At 37.9% G+C, this 15546-nt stretch overlaps 1 protein-coding gene across 4 annotated transcripts in view; it reads left to right on the forward strand.

The window, feature by feature from the left end:
• The window catches only part of DIS3L2 (DIS3 like 3'-5' exoribonuclease 2), a 483331-nt gene that overhangs the window by 29690 nt on the left and 438095 nt on the right, over positions 1–15546 (forward strand). The window lies entirely within an intron of this gene.

Here is a 15546-nt window from a genome sequence, read left to right on the forward strand (position 1 = left end):
GCACCTTGGGAGCCTTGAACACAGCCGCTTAATAATAGTGCTTGATGATTGCCTGCTGTTTTGTCCTTTCCAAGCTGCTTTATTGATCGTGGAGACTCATTTAATTGTACATTTTGAACGGATCTTTCCCCAGGAAATTAGCTTTCCAGTTGTGAGTGATGCGTGGTTAGTATTCTGTAACATAGATTTTGTGTCTTCCAGTTTTCTACAGAAGGAAATCTTTCTGGGATTGATTAGCTTTGAGAAAAATTTTAAGTGAAATTTGCTTCATTGACGAAAATAAGGGCAGGTGTTTTAATATATCTGATTTACGTTTGAAAAGACACCAAGGCACTGAAAACCTACCTTTAATTGAGTTTGAACAAGTGGCATTATGAAACTAATCCTTCTTTGATCCTTGTTGGATAACGACTTTAGTCCAATGATGATGGAACTAAAATTGAGGCATTTAAGCAATCTTTATTTCTTATAAAACGCAGGAGGTTATATACCAAAATTCGTCATTCAAACAACTGTATACTTTCATTTCAGTTGGTTCAACAAATATTTATGAAGCACATACATCAGTATATGTACCTGAAAGGATGCAGGAGATATAAGAGACTGCAGATTAAATCATTAGGAAAACTGTAAATGGCATTTGTTTAAATGTAAAATATGAGGTATAGATGTTAAGCGCTAAAGTAGGTCAGAGTGGTGAAATCAGTGTAGGCTGGAGATTTCAGAGAAATGTTTATGCTAATGGATGGATGCAATTTGTATTTTAGGGCTCCGGGAGTCCTAAATAATTTATTGTATTCTTAACTTAGGGGTTGGGAAGTAGTCCCACCTGACATTTTGAAGTCCTTATTTAAAGCGGTAAGTTCCTTTGATTGTGGTATCAATATTTCTTTCAAATACCATTATTACAAATCTGTCTGGCAATTTTTCCTGCTTGAGATCTAAAGTAATGAGGCTATTAGCAGATGTCTTTGCCATTAGAGTTCTTTTCTTTACATCTGTAGTTGGTCTTAAGTTTATATGAGACTCCGAAGTTTAAGTTGAGTTAGTTACTGTTTCATACATATTTAAATGTATTATGAAATGTTGCTCTTTATTCATTTCACAGATATTTCTAGAGTGCTTCCTATGTATCAGGCACTGTGTCTGATACTAAATCACCAAAATACTAAAGACCACAGTTACTCAACAACCAGTGACTCTGCTTTATCTATGGTGTGTATGTGTGTATGTGTGTGTGTATTGTGTGTATGTGTGTTTAACCTGTCAGCCTTCGATGCTCAGCATTTGCCAAGAGACATAGAAGGGCCAGAGCAATTTATAGGACACCTGAATTGACTCAAATTTTTTTTTTTTTTTGAGTTGAATAGGAGTTTTAGGACCAATTGCTTTGGGCATCCTCCAAAGAGACATTTGTGAGGATGAACCTCTTACGATGTTTTGTTGCTTTCCTACATTTTTAGTCCCCATTTATTCACTAATTCAAGAATTATTTGAGTGCTTACTTGGTGCTAGGCACTGTGTTTGGTGTTGGAAATGGAGGACAGTAAATACATACATTGTTCCTACTCCCAGCTTATCCTCTTTTGGGAAAGGCAGATGATAATCAAATAATCATATAAATGTAAAACTGCAACTGTGGTAAGTGCTTTAGTTAGGGAAGTCACAGAAGTGACATTTGACTGAGACCTTCAATGGCAGAGTTCATGGAGTGGACCAGGATCTGAAAGTATGGCTCTATGTATGGAGAAGGGAGAGGGTGCAGGCATCTGGTGGGAAAGGGACCTGGAGTGGTAGGAAAAGGCCAGATGGTGCCGGGCCTTTTAGGCATGTTGAGGAGTTTTTCTTCATCCTTAAAGTAAAGAGAAGCCTCTATAGGGTTTTACTTGGGACTTAGGCTGGATTGTAGGTGGGGATGACATCTAGATATTAGTAGCCTGCTTTGTATGTCTACTGTTGCTTAGTATTTGTATTGTCTTCTCATCCCTTGTTCCCTTTACACACTTTCTCTGCTCTGTTGTAGTTGGGAAGCCTCTATGTCCCACTAGCAAGACATATCCATTTTTTACCTTCATGTTCTTTCTTTGGAATGTCCTTCTTTGTCCCATCAATCATGTCAAATACTTCCCATTCTTGAAGGGCCTGGTTCATCTCCTTTGGACTTGTATTCATAGACCCAGGATGGAAGGGCTTAGAATCATCCTGTCCAACTCTCTCTCATTCTAGATGAGAAAATTGAGTCCTGAGGAAGTTTCAACAATTTGCTCAAGGTCAGACATCTAGTAAGTCAGGATAGAATTGGCACTAGAGGTCTGGCCTTTCACCTTCTGGGTGGGTGATTTTTCTGCTTTGGCTTGTTTACAGATTGTGATTTAATTTTCTATTCTTTAGTTAGATCACAGGCACAGAAACTGCTTTTTATATCCCTACAGCATTATGCTGAGCCTGGAAATATTTTATTAATTGTCTTTAGGACTTTCGTTGCCTAAAAGATGGACATACATAAAATTTTGAATTTCATTGATTTAAGATCTTTCGTTATATTGATCACATTTTCTTTGGGCCTCCAAATAGCCAAAACCATCTTAAAAGTGAAGAACAAAGTTGGAGCACTCATACTTCTTTATTTCAAAACTTACTGCAAAGCCATAGTAATCAAAACAGTGTGGTACTGGCGTAAGTACAAACAAATAGACCAATGGAATAAAATTGAGAGTTTAGAAATAAACCCACACATCTGTGGTTAATTGATTTTCAACAAGGGTGCTAATGGGGAAAGACAGTCCCTTCAACAAATGGTGATGGGAAAACTGGATATCCATGTGCAAAAGAATGAAAGTGGGCTCCTACCTCATGCCATATATAAAAATTAACTCAAAAGGGATAAAAAAACTAAATATAAAAGCTAAAACTGTTAAACTCTTAGATAAAAACAGGGAAATGTCTTCAGGACCTTGTATTAGGCTTTGCACCAAAAGTGTGGGCAACAAAAGAAAAAGGTAAGTGAGACTTCATCAAAGTTAAAAAACTTTTGTGCATCAAAGGTCATTATCAAGAAAATGAAAAGACCTACAGAATGAGAGTACATATTTGGAAACCATATGTCTCATGAGGGTTTAATATCTAGAATATATAAAAAACTTTCAACTCAATGATAAAAAGACAACCCAATGAGAAATGGGCAAAGGGACATTTCTCCAAAGAAGATATACAAATGGCCAATAAGCACATGAAAAGATGCTCATCATTATTGTCCATCAGGGAAATGCAAATCAAAATCCCAATAAGATACTGCTTCACACCCATTAGGATGACTATTATTTAAAAAATGGAAAATTACAAATGCTGGCGAGGATGTGGAGAAATAGGAACCCTTGTACATTGTTGGTAAGAATGTAAAATGGTGCGGCTGCTGTGGAAAACAGCTTGGCAGTTCTGTGGAGAGTTAAACAGAGTCACCATATGACCTGGCAATTCCACTTCTAGGTGTGTAGCCAAAAGAATTGAAAAGAGGGTCTTGGACAGATATTTGTACACCAGTGTCCATAGCAGTATTATTCACAACAGTCAAAAGGTGGAAATAACCCAAGTGCCCATCAACAGTAGAATGGATAAACAAAATGTGGTATAACATACAATGGAATATTGTTCAGCTATAAAAAGGAATGAAGCTCGGATATATGCTACAACATGGATGAACTTTGAAAACATTATGGGGAGTGAAAAAAGCCAGTCACAAAAGGGTAAATATTTTATGATTTTATTTATATGAAGTACCTAGAATAGGCAAATTCATAGAGAATACAGATTACAGGTTGCTGGGGGCTGGGACTAGGGGAATGGTGTTGTTGCTTAATGGGCATGAAGTTTATTAGGGTGATGAAAAAGTTTTGGTAATGGATTGTGGTGATGGTGGCACCATATGGTGAATGTAATTCATATCACTGACTTGTACACATAAAGTGGCTAAAATGGGAAAAATTTTTGAGTAAAAGCTATTTCAATTAAAAAAAATTGCACTGGCCCTTCTGCGGTTGAATAGTTCTTTCCCATTTGCAATCCAGATCACCTCTCACCTTTTCCTAATGCTCACATGTATTTGCCTCAGGCAAGTATACTTGTATTCCCTTGCAAATTTTGATGAAAACAAAATGAAAAAGCCATCAGAGATGAAAACCTAAGCTGATTTAAAGGAAAAGTTTATGCTCAATTTTGAGTTGTGTTATTGACAAGAGTTTTTGAATGAATAATATTTGTACTGCTGCTCATCTTGGAATGCCTACAGGATCAGTGGGTTTTAGATATTGGCCTGAAAATGATGTTGAGATAGTCTAATATTATAAGTGCCAAAAAAGTGTAACAAAGCATTTTCTTGTGTGAAGAAGACTTGCAAACATTTATTTGCAGTTTCCTCATTTATCCTAGACTTTGGTTTCCTGTAATGTTGTATGACCAGACTATAGAATCTGGCTTTTAGAATATCCTTTTATTTTAACCTTCACAAGGTATTTTTGTTTTATAGGAGGGGTTGCTGTGGGAAATGAAGTTAATTTTCACTCAAATATTACTGAGTACCTGTACAAGTAAAACTGTGGGCCTGGAGTAAGTTGGTAGATTCTTCTTGAAGTCCAGCTTTCTGCCTTGTTGGCTATGTTGGGGAGGTGGAAACTAGGCCATAATTCTTGTTTTTAGTAGACTGGGTTGATGGTGGTAGGACTGTACAAGATGCTCTTTTGGGTCCTGTAACATGAGGTGAAAGGATTTGACAAGAGTTGCAGTTATGTGATTACACCAGAAGTGTAATGTTGAGGCTAGAGTTGGTCAAGTGCAGTCAGCTTAGTCCAACTATTTTTTTTTAAATTTTATTTTGAAATACTTTCAAACTGCATGACAACTACAAAACTAATAGAAACCCTCTACAGAGAATACCAGCGCACCTTTACCCACCCCTGATACCCAGATCCACCAATTTTAACATTTGTTTGTATTTGCCTTAATCTGTCCATTTATCCATCTGTCTGTCTATCTGTCTATCCATTTTCTGAACACTTGAGTTTAGGTTGCTGTGTACATCATGCTCCTAGAACATTTTATACTGCCATGTACATTTCCTAAGAACAAGGATATTTACTTCTGTAACCACCTTAAGTTCAGTTGTCAAGTTTAAGAAATTTAACACTGATATAAAGCTTACTGTCTGTTCCGGTTTGCTGATGATGCCGTTTTGCAAAACGCCAGAAATGGATTGGCTTTTATAAAGGGGGTTTATAAAGGGGATTACAGTTTTAAGGCCAGAAAGTGTCCAAGGTAAGGCATCAACAATAGGGTACCTTCACTGAAGGATGGCCATTGATGCCCGGAAAACCTCTGTTAGCCGAGAAGGCATGTGGCTGGTGTCTGCTTACTGTCAGGTTGTGTTTCAAAATGGCGTTCTCCAAAATGTCAGCTTTCAACAGCTGTCTTTAAAATGTCTCTCTAAGCCGCAGCTCCTCTTCATTATGTCACTCTCAGTTACTCTGAAGTCCTTCTGTTTGTGAGCCCCTTGATAAGACTCCAGTGAACTAACCAAGGCCCACACTGAATGGGTGGGGCCACAACTCCATGGCAGTATTCAATCTGAGGTCACACCCTAACCAAAGGTGTCACTTACAGTTGGGTGGGTCACATCTCCATGGAAACAACCTAATCCAAAGGTTCCAACCTAATCAAGACTAAATACATCTTCCCCATCAAAGAACATGGCGTTTTGGGGGACATAATATATCCAAATCAGCACACTGTCTTACTCCAATTTTTTCATAATATCCCTTTGAGTCTTTTTCCCTCCCATGCTAGATCCTATCCAGGATCATGTATTGCACGAAGCTGTCATTGTCTCCTTAGTCACTCTTTTGTTTTGTTTTGTTTTCTTTTCCTTTTCTAATTTTCTCTTCCTTTCTACTTCCCTCCTTCCCTCCCTTCCTTCTTATGGGAACATGTATACAACATAAACTTTCCCATCTCCACTGCTCTCAGGTATAGCATTCAGTGGGATTAATCAGATTCAAAATATTGTGGTATTTTTATCATCTTCCATTACTAAAACTTTCCTATCTCTCCCAACAAAAAACTGTACACCCATTATGTGTTAACTCCTTATTCCTCCCCCCAACCCTGTACTCTAATTTCTGTCCCTATGAGCTTGCAAATTTTCTTTGTCATTACCCTGGGACAAAATTTAACATCTTAAATCTGTAACAATCTCATTTGCTTTGATACCAATGTCAGTAGCATTAACTATGTCCCTATACTCTCTGTGCCCCCACCTTTATGTAGTTCTTGTCACAAATTACATACTTATACATTATGAGTCCCAAACCATTGGTTTATCATTACATTTTATGCATTTGCCTTTTAAATCTTGTAGGAAGTAAAAAGTAGAATTAAAAACTAAAAATACAATAGTTGCATTTATATTTACCCATGGATTTTTACCCTCACTGGATCTTTATTTATTCATGCTATTGGCCTCTTCTTTCAACCTGCAGAGCTCTCTTTAGCATTTTTTATAGGGCTGGCCTAGTGGTGACAACTTCCCTAGCTTATGTTTATCTGGAAATGATTTAGTCTCTCCATTTTTAAAAAACAGTTTTGCCAGATGTAGAATTCTTTGGTGGAAATTTTATGCTTTCAGAACTTTAAATATGTCATCCACTGCCGCCTTGCCTCTGTAATTTCTGATGAAAAATCAGCACTTAATCTTATTGAGGCTTGCTAGTACATCACTTGTTGCTTCTTTCTTTGTAGTTGAATCCTCTATCTTTGGCATTCATCAGATTGATTATAACATGACTCAGTGTGGATCTATTTGGGTTAATACTGTTTGGAGTTCATTGAGCATCTTGGATGCGAATATTCATGTCTCATTAAATTGGGAAGTTTTCAGCCATTATTTCTTTGAATATTCTTTCTGGCCCCTTGCTCTCTTTGTTCTCCTTTTGGGACTCCCAGAATGTATATGCTGGTTCTCTTGATGGTGTCCCACAGGTTCCTCAGGTTCTGTTCATTTTTCTACATTCTTCCTCTTCTCTGCTTCTCAGACTGAATGCTTTTTAGTGTCTTTTTTTTTCAGCATTTAAAAAAAATTCAGATTGTTCACAAGCATGCAATTATTAAAAGATCCAAACTGTACAGTCAATTGCCCATGGTACCATCATACAGCTGTGCATCCATCACCACAGTTATTTTTTTTTCAATTTTTAGAACATTTTCATTACTCCAGAAAAGAAATAAAGACAAAAAAAAAAGGAAACTCAAATCCTCCCATACCTCTAACCAGCGCTCTGCCTCCATTATTGATTCATAGTTTTGGTATAGTACGTTTGTTACTGTTGATGAAAGAATGTTAAAATACTACTACCTGTAGTATATAGTTTACAATAAGTATATATATATATATTTTCCTATATGCCCCTCTATTATTAACTTCTAGTTACAGTTTCATACATTTGTTCTAGAGTGTGAGAGAGATTTCTAATATTTGTACAGTTAATCATGGACATTGTCTACCACAAGATTTACTGTTTTATACATTCCAATCTTTTAACCTCCAACTTTCCTTCTGGTGACATACATGACTCTGAGCTTACCCTCTCCACCACCTTCACACACCATGCAGCACTGTTATTCTCACAGTGTGCTACCACCACCTCTGTCCATTTCCAATCCTCAAGATGTGGGGCTTGATTTACAAAGTAGGGGTTCCTAATTTCACATAACATATGTTCTGTCCACAATAATCAATCCATACCTCACATTATCATCACTTAGTTGTACAATCCTCATCACTCTCCATTTTAAACAATTCTCATGACCCAAAATGCCCCATAGCTCTTTTCAGTCCCTAATTATTTGTCCCTAGTATTTGTGTGGTACTAGAAAGATTTTCCTTTTAATTATAGTCCCTACTATGCAATAAGTAGATTTTTCCCATGTACTATTCTGTTATCAACTCTCTGTACCAGTGTCATACCTTAGAAGTATATCATGGCAAGCACCTATCTATATTTGTAGTGCTGATCTGTGGGATACATGCCTTTAAATAACCCCTTTCAATCCTGTTTGCCTTCAATGCAGCTCTGATGCTTATAATCCCATTAGCAAACAATCTTCTCCCCTATCCATTCCCATATCTTTAAATTCACCCTCATTAACATAGCTGAACATACTAGGTATCATTCCTCCCTCACCAGCTTCTGTCCATAGCTATGTCCCCAGTATTCTACATTATAAAACATTGATTTTACATTGTTCAAGGAGCTCATAGCAGTGGTAACATACAATTTCTATCCTTATGTGTCCGACTTATTTCATTCAGTATTTTATCTTCAAGATTCATTCATGTTGCCATATGTTTCAGGACCTTTATCCTTCTTACTGCTGCATGGTATTCCATCATATGTATATGCCACATTTTGTTTATACACTCTCCTACTGAGGGACATCTGAGCAAAAGGAGGTTCTCTGGGGGAGACTCATAGGCACAATTATTAGTAGGCTTAGTCTCTCCTTTGTGTAACAAGCTACATAAGGGCAAACCACAAGATTGAGGGCTTGGCCTACTAAATTGGTAGTCCTCAATGCTTGTGAGAATATCAGTAATTCCCCAGGTGGGAAAGTTTAATATTTCTGCATTTACCCCCTCTTCCTAAGGTGGGGGCAGTCAATACATTTTTATTCCTGCCCAAATTACTTTGGGATGTATTGGGTTTCACAGTAACCTGCACAAACCTACCAGATCTCACTTACTATTCTAAGTTCCAAGTAAATATGGTTTTTGAATAAACTGACCATACAAGTTAAATTATTTAGTGTACTACAGGAAGTATAGATCCTGCACCAAATAAACATGTCTTCCCTTGGTCTCACACAGAAGTTGAGGTTTTAAAAATACAGTTAATAGGCAGGGCAAGATGGTGGCCTAGAGAGGTGTGGAATTTAGTTAGTCCTCTGGAGAAACTGGTAAATAGCCAGGATCAACTATTAAATAGTCTGGAACAACTATTGGGGGACATCCCTGACTGGGACACACATCGTGCACTAGCCTAGAATGGGTGGAATGGCTGAGACTGCAGCATAGAACTGGAAAGCTGATACTGAATACAGCCTCCTCCTGGGCCCATCTGGTCTGGGAAAAACTGATTGGGGTAATCAAGGAAACCAGATACTTGGACAACAAAAAATTACAAATCACACTAGGAAAAACAAAGATATGGCCCAGTAAGAGGAACAAGCTTACACTTCAACAGAGATTCTGGCATTGAAACAACTAATTATTAATCAAACAAATCTCCTAAATCAATCAAAAAATCAAATCCATGATTTGAGGGAAGATATGGCAAAAGAGTTGAAGGATATAAAAGAGACATTAGGTGATCATAAGGAAGAACTCAAAAGTTTGAAAAAACAATTGGCAGGATTTATGGGAATGAAAGACAATACAAGAGATGAAAAAGACAATGGAGACATACAACAGATTTTGAAGAGCAGAAGAAAAGATTCATGAACTGGAGGACAGGACATCTGGGATCCTTCACACTAAAGAACAGATAGGGAAAAGAATGGAAAAATATGAGCAGCATCTCAGGGAACTGAATGACAACATAAAGCATGTGAATGTACATGTCGTGGGTTTCCCAGAAGGAGAAGAGAAGGGAAAAGGGGCAGGAACAATAATGGAGGAAATAATCACTGAATATTTCCCATATCTTATGAAAGACATAAAATTACAGATCCAAGAAGTGCAGCATACCCCAAACAGAATAGATCCAAATAGACCTACACCAAGAAATTTTATGATCAGATTATCAAATGTCAAAGACAAAGAGAGAATTCTGAAAGGAGGAAGAGAAAAGCGATCCATCATATACAAGGGAAGCTCAGTAAGACTATGTGCAAATTTCCCAGTAGAAACCGTGGAGGCAAGAAGGCAGTGGTATGAATATTTAAGGTACTGAAAGAGAAAAGCTGCCAACAAAGAATTCTGTAGCCTTCAAAACTGTCCTTCAAAAATGAGGGAGAGTTTAAAATATTCTCAGACAGACAGACACTGAGAGAATTTGTGAACAAGATACTGGCTCTACAGGAAATTCTACAAGGAGCACTACAGGCAGATAGGAAAAGACAGGAGAGAGAGGTTTGGAGCACAATATTGGGTGATGGTAGCACAATAATGTAAGAACACTGAACAAAGATGAATGTGAATATGGTTGAAAGAGGAAGGTTAGGGGCATGTAGGGACACCAGAAGGAAAGATAGTAGATAAAAACTGGGACTGTATAACTTAGTGAACTCTAGAGTGCTCAATGATTGTGATTAAGTGTACAAATATGTTTTTTACATGAGGGAGAACAAATGAATGGGGTGGTGGTCTAGTTTGCTAATGCTGCTGGAATGCAAAACACCAGAGATGGACTGGCTTTTATAAAAGGGGTTTCTTTGTTGTGCCGGTTTGAATGTATTATGTCCCCCAGAAAAAGCCATATTCTTTGATGCAATCTTGTGGGGCAGACATATTAGTGGGGATTAAATTGGAACGTTTGGATTAGGTTGTTTGCATGGTATGCGCCCCACCCAACTGTAGGTGATAACTGATGAGATATTCCCATGGAGGCGTGGCCCCACCCATTCAGGGTGGGCCTTGATCAGTGGAGCCATATAAATAAGCTGGCAAACAGAAGGAACTCAGTGCAGCTGTGAGTGACATTTTGAAGAGGAGCTACAGCCAAGAGGGACACTTTGAAGAAAACACAGGAGCTGCAGATGAGAGACATTTTGAAGACGGCTGTTGGAAGCAGACTCTTGCTCCGGAGAAGCTAAGAGAGGACAAATACCCCAAGTGCAACTAAGAGTGACATTTTTGAGGACCTGCAGCCTAGAGAAGAATATCCTGGGAGAAAGCCATTTTGAAACCAGAACTTTGGAGCAGACGCCAGCCATGTGCCTTCCCAACTAACACAGGTTTTCCGGACACCACTGGCCATCCTCTAGTGAAGGTACCCGATTGCTGATGTGTTACCTTGGACACTTTATGGCCTTAAGACTGTGTGACCAAATATACCCCCTTTTATAAAAGCCAGTCCTTCTCTGGTGTTTTGCATTCCGGCAGCATTAGCAAACTAGAACATTCGGTTACGCAGTCACAGTCTAGAGTCTGTAATTAATAGTAATAGTGTAATATGCTTCCATTAATTGTAACAAAGGCAATATACCAAAACTAAATGTCTGTAAGAGGGGGATATAAGGGAGTGGTATGGGATTCTTGGCATTGGTGTTTTCTGACTTTTTAATTGTATTTTATTTTAATTTTATTTTTTCTTTTGTTCCTTTTTAGTTGTCATTTTTTTTTCTTTTTACTTTTTTCGCCTCTTCCTCTTTGTGGAAGAAATGGAACTAAACCTTATATAGATAGTGGTGGTGAATGCATAACTGTGATTATGCAGGGAACCATTGATTGTTTACTTAGGATGGAATGTATGGTGTGTGAATAAAACCATCTAAAAATAAACAGGGATATAAGTGCTGGAGAAAATGTGGAGAAAGGTATGTACCTAATCAATGTTGGTGGGGAAGTAGAATGGTGCAGCCCATTTGGAGGGTAGTGTGGTGGTTCTACAGGAAGCTAAATGTGGGGTTGCCCTATGGTCCTGCAACTCAGTTATTGGGTATATACCTGGAAAAGCTGAAAAGAGGGTCATGAATGGACATTTGCACAGTGGGGTTTATGGTGTCAGTATTCACGATTTGCAGTGGATGGAGGTGGTCTAAGGGTACATCGAATGATGAATGGAATGGCAAACTGTGGTGTATACAGAAGAAGGAGTGAAGTTGTGAGGTGAGTGGGATTGGAGGACAGTATGTTGAGTGAAATAAACCAGAAAAGAAAAGAAAAACATTAGAATGCCTTATTAATATGCACTGACTATGATGCATGAACTCTGTGAATTGAGTCTGACAGCATAGGTTATCAGGGAAAGACTTATTGTAAAGGTTCCTAGATTGTAAGCTCTTACAGCAGTTATATCGATTCCTGAGTTGTAATGGTTATCTTTGAATTCTGAGATGCTGAGCTCTTTTTGTATAACCTGGTCAGTCACTGAAACTCTGGGTATGTGTGTGATACCTGAGACTCAGAGTCAGAGTCCAGCAGCTGTGAATATCAGCATTACCCCAAACAGCAAATGTTGAGTCTGCAAAAAGAGATCAGACTTTAATTAGAGATATGAATGAAATGGACTTGGTTAGGACTTAGGTAAATCAGACTAAAAGATAAAGGACAATAGTGATGGTGTTTTAAAAACTTCAGCTTCTGTGTGAGTTCAAAGTAAGAGATGTTTATTAGGTGCAAAATCTATATTTTTTTGTAACACACTCTATTTTAACTTATATGGTCAGTTCATTCAAACAACATAATTACATGGAATGTTGAATAGGGATTGAAACCTTGTTGGTTTCTACAGGTTAATATGAAGCCCCAATACATCCCAGAGTAATTTCAGCAGAGAATAAAAATGTATTTGCAAAGCCCCCTTGAGGGAGTGGAGGAAAATGTGGAAATATTAAATTTCCTCACCTGGGGAATTAAGCATTGGGGTCTACCAATTTAGAACGCCAAGCCATTGATCTTGGGGCTTGCTCTTAGGAAGTTGGTTACTGCAAAGGAGAGGCTAAGCCTATTTAAAATTGTGCCTATGAGTCATCAACAGAGAACCTCTTTTGTTGCTCAGATGTGGCCTCTCTTTCTAAGCCAACTCTGCAGGTAAACTCACTGCCCTCCCCTCCACATGTGACATGACTCCCAGGGGTGTAACTCTCCTTGGCAACATGAGACATGACTTGCATGGATGAGCTTGACCCTGTCATTGTGGGATTGAGAGAGCCTTGGATCAAAAGTGGGAAGAGAAATGAAACAAAGTGAAGTTTCAGTGGCTGAGAGATCTCAAATAGAGTCAAGAGGTCATTCTGGAGGTTATTCTTATGCATTATGTAGTATCCTTTTTTAGTTTTTAGTGTATTGGTATACCTAGAAGGAAATACCTGAAATTGTTTGACTGCAACCCTGTAGTCTTTATTCTTGAAGCTATAACTGTATAGCTTACATTGTGTGACCATGTGATTGTGAAAACTTTGTGGCTCCCACTCCTTTCAAACAGTATAATGACAGATGAATAGAAAAATGAGGACAAAAAGTAAATGAATAATAAGGAGGGATGGGGTGTATGTGATGTTTTTGGTGTTCTTTTTAAATTTAACTTTTATACTTATTTTTTTGTGTGTGTGCTAATGAAAATGTTCAAAAATTGATTGTGGAGCTGAATATATAACTACATAATGGTACTGTGAACAATTGATTGTACAGCATGGATGATTGTATGATATGTGAATATATCTCAATAAAATTGAATTAAAAACAAAAACAAAAACAAAACCTCACAAAAACATAGTCAATATCATACTTTACTCTTTGTCCTGATTTGCCTTAGTCCTACCAGACCCACTTCATTCATATCTCTAATTGAAGTCTGTACTCTCTTTCAGCTTTTTAAACAGTTGCTGTATGAGGTAATACTGCCATTGATAGCTGCCGAGCTCTAGCTCTGAGTCTCAGGTATCACACAGATACCCAACGTTCCAGAGACTGACCAGGTTATACACAAAGAGCTCAGCAACTCAGAATTTAGAGATAACCATTACAATTTAGGAATATATGTGACTGCTGTAAGAGCATACAATCTAGGGATCATTACAGTAAGCGTTCCCCTGATAACCTGTGCTCTAAGATTCAAGTGTCAGAGTTTACACATTATAGTTAGTCCATGTTAGTGAGGCATCATGAAGTTTGTCTTTTCGTTTCTGGTGCATTTCACTCAAAATGCTATCCTCAAGATCCATTCACCTAGTTGCATGTTTCACAACTTCATTCCTTCTTGCAGCTGCTCAGTATTCTATTGTATGCCTTCATCACAGTTCACAATTCTGTTCATCAGTCAATGTACCCTTAGGCCACCTCCATCTATTGCAAATCATCAACACTGCCACTGTAAACACCGGTGTGTAAATATCCATTTGTGTCCCTGCTCTCAGATCTTCCAAGTATATACCCAATAATGAGGTTGTAGGATCTTATGGCAACCACATACTTAGCTTCTTGTGGAACCACCACACTGTCTTCCAGATGGGCTGCACTATTCTACTTCCCTACCAACAGTGAATAGGTACGTCCCTCTCTCCATGTTTTCTCCAACACTTGTATCTGTCTATTTTTTTCCCCCCGCAATCTTATAGAGATATATTCATATACCATCCAGTCATCCACAGTGTACAATCTATTGTTCACAGTATCATCATATAGTTGTACATTCATCACCACAATCAACACTTGAACATATTCTTTACTCCAAAAAAAATAATAAAAAGATAAAAGAAAAAAAATATAATGGTAAGGTTAGACAACACCACCACCAAGAATCCCATACCCCTCCCTTATATCCCCCTTTTATAGACATTTAGCTTTGGTATATTGCCTTTGTTACATTTAATGGAAGCATTTTACATTGTTACTGTTAACTATAGACTCTAGTTTGCACTAATTATATTTTTCCCCCCAATACCATCTGTTTTTCAGCACCTTGCCTGGTTGATACCTATTTGTTCTCCCACATGTAAAAACATTTTTATATTTGTTACATTTTGTCACCATCATTGACAACTCTAGGTTTCAGTGAGTTACTTTTTAGTCTTTGTTGTCTCTTTCCTTCTGGTATCACACATGCCCCTAGCCTTTCTCTTGCAACTTTACTCACAGACATCTTTGTTCCATGTACTTATGGTATTGTGCTACCATCACACAGTATTGTGCTATCCATTTCTGGATCTAGACAATCAATCCTGTTGAACATTCTATACTCCTTCAGCATCAAATGCCTGATTACCCTCTTTTTATCTCCTGATAATCTGCGTTCTCAGCTTTAACTCTCAATGTTTGCTCATTAATGTTAGTTTTTTTACAGTTTTTGTCCTTTTGTTTCTGGCTAACTTCACTTAACATGACATCCTCAGGGTTCATCCATGTTGTTATATGTTCCGTGACTTTGTTCTGTCTTACAGCTGCATAATATTCTATTGTATGTATATACCACAGTTTGTTTATCCATTTGTCCATTGATGGGTATTTGGGCTGGTTCCATCTTTTGGCAATCGTGAATAATGCCACTATTAACCTCAGTTTGCAAATGTCTTTTTGTGTCTTAGCTTTCCATTTCTCTGTGTATATGCCTAGTAATGTAATAGCTGGGTCATATGGCAATTCTGTACCTAGCTTCCTGAGGAACCACCACACTCTTTTCCAGAGTTGCTGCACCATTCTACATTCCCACCAACAGTAAGTAAGTGTGCCTCTTTCTCCACATCCTCTCCAGCACTTGTGATTTTCTATTTTTTGATAATGGCCATTCTTGTAGGTGTGAGATGATATATCATTGTGGTTTTGATTTGCATTTCCCTAATAGC

The sequence above is a fragment of the Choloepus didactylus genome, chromosome 9 (genome assembly GCF_015220235.1).
Source record: "Choloepus didactylus isolate mChoDid1 chromosome 9, mChoDid1.pri, whole genome shotgun sequence".
Classification (NCBI taxonomy): domain Eukaryota; kingdom Metazoa; phylum Chordata; class Mammalia; order Pilosa; family Megalonychidae; genus Choloepus; species Choloepus didactylus.